The sequence below is a fragment of the Octopus bimaculoides genome, chromosome 1 (assembly GCF_001194135.2).
Source record: "Octopus bimaculoides isolate UCB-OBI-ISO-001 chromosome 1, ASM119413v2, whole genome shotgun sequence".
In the NCBI taxonomy this organism is placed as follows: domain Eukaryota; kingdom Metazoa; phylum Mollusca; class Cephalopoda; order Octopoda; family Octopodidae; genus Octopus; species Octopus bimaculoides.
The window spans coordinates 10,245,980-10,248,125 of NC_068981.1; the positions used below are offsets into that span (position 1 = coordinate 10,245,980).

At 36.7% G+C, this 2,146-nt stretch overlaps 1 protein-coding gene across 1 annotated transcript in view; it reads left to right on the forward strand.

Annotated features, from left to right (window-relative positions):
• The window catches only part of LOC106878508 (short transient receptor potential channel 7), a 375,551-nt gene that overhangs the window by 367,828 nt on the left and 5,577 nt on the right, over window positions 1-2,146 (forward strand). The window lies entirely within an intron of this gene.

Genomic DNA, 2,146 nt, shown 5'->3' on the forward strand with positions numbered 1-2,146 from the left:
TATACGTACGGGTATGTGCGTACCGACATCCACCTGTATGTATAGGTGCATATCTGGGTACAGGACATTGCAAACAAAACGTAGACGAGAAAACACACAAGCCACATAGAGAACATTCTTCTTCATCAGCTACCCCCGTTTTAACACCGGCGTTTCGAAGAGCTGGGCAGGACGCATCGTTAAAACGGCTCTTCCCATGGACCGCAAATTAAATTTGTATACACAAATTAAATCTTGCCATGGAGGAATGTAGTGGCGGACAAAAAACAAAACAGGAAAACAAACAGAAAAGGCTTTACGGCCAGACGAGAAAAATTATATATATATATATATATGTATGTATATATATCGCTTAGACCTAGCTGTACTAAAAGCCTGGTGTTAGTACTCAGTGTACATATGCTTCAAAGAAAGGCGTTACAGAAAGCACTCGCCTGTGAGTGCATTGCATCTTAACGCAATAGCAATTGTATGGTAATGAAGTTCATCACATAATTTCTATATCCTTTTTCATTTATATAATCCCTATGTGTGTGTGTGTATGTATGTGTGTGTTTGTAACTTTTACAATCAACGTTATAAGCCTATGAGAGTTACTTCAAGCATTGGGTGCAAAATTTAAAAGAAGTTTACTTCGTTTTGACCAAATTCAGCTAAGATAAAACAATTTGTGTCGGAGTATATATATATATATATATATATATATATATATATATATATCAGGGACGTGCCACCTGGGTAGGCAAGGTAGGCAGTGCCTACTCTGTATAAAATAGATCGATAGTAATATTTTCCTTTTATGGTAAAATATGCATCCAATTCAATAAAATCATGAAGATTACTCTAATTATTATGCATAAAATACATTTTTTTCTTTTGTGGATTAGGTAGGCATAATTCACCCCTGCCTTCCAATTTCAGTATTGAAGCCACACATAGTATTGTTGTAGTGCACGTGCTGTGTCCATTCTTACAACAACGTTTTCTTTACGCACTATAAAGGCAGAAGTAGATCTGCCTCCAGCTCAGTCGCGTGCCTGTGTTTCGCTTATTTTGTGTGTGTGCTTTACTACATAAACGTCACCAACTGCCTACCCTGAGTAATTACTGACGGCCCGTGCATGATATGTACACATACACACACACACACAAAGCGGTGCTACAGCATGGCCACAGTCACAATGACAGAAACAAGTAAAAGAATGAGAAAAAGAATATAATAATAATAATAATAATAATAGAAGAAGAAGAGAAAGAATCTACCAACATGGCTGAAAAATACAGAAATCAGTATTGCTTGGAACTGCAAAAATTCTTCGCAGGGTTCTTGAAGTATGACCAGTTAACAAGTGTCACTTTCCATCATACCCAGCGAAATAAGCTGTGTTTTCATATATTGATGATAATAATAATAATAATCCTTGGATGGAATTTATAAGCATTGAATGCATCGCTACGCGCGTTTCCACAGTTCGCATGACTCTTACGATCACAGTCCGTATTCCTAGGATGGTTACAGGGCAGTCCGTAGTATCTGTGGGCATCGGGTTGATCATCTTCATGGATTCATTCCTTCAGTTGATATAACATTAATGGATGTACAACAGAGGGATGTTTATCCCTTTTTACCAGTATGAGGGATAAATATCTCTCTGTTTTACAGTTCGAAGCAACCCTAAGAAACTGGTTCACCAATCAGCATATTTAGGAGCTTTATTTGCATATTCAACACGTCTCCCATAAACAAATTTTGAATATATATATATATATATATATATATATATATAAATTCATAAGAGTAGTACAACAAGGTACCGATATTTACTGGACAATAGCAATCGATATAAATACGATGCTATTGTATAGATTCACTGCGTATATACTGGCAAAAATGCGTGTGTGCAACAAAACATGAAAAACTTGTCTTACCTCAGGAAGAAATTCGAAAATGGACAACCCAGAATAAGGATAATGCAGTACCCAGGTTTCAGACTTTTCAAATACGTTTCACAACGCAAATCTGATTAGTCTTCATCAGTTGCATTTACCTAGACAACATTTCAAATGTTGCTACATCAATGCCAAGTATACTCGCCCGAACGCCAAGCCGTTAACAGAACTGAGAACAGTGAAGAAGTTATCAATG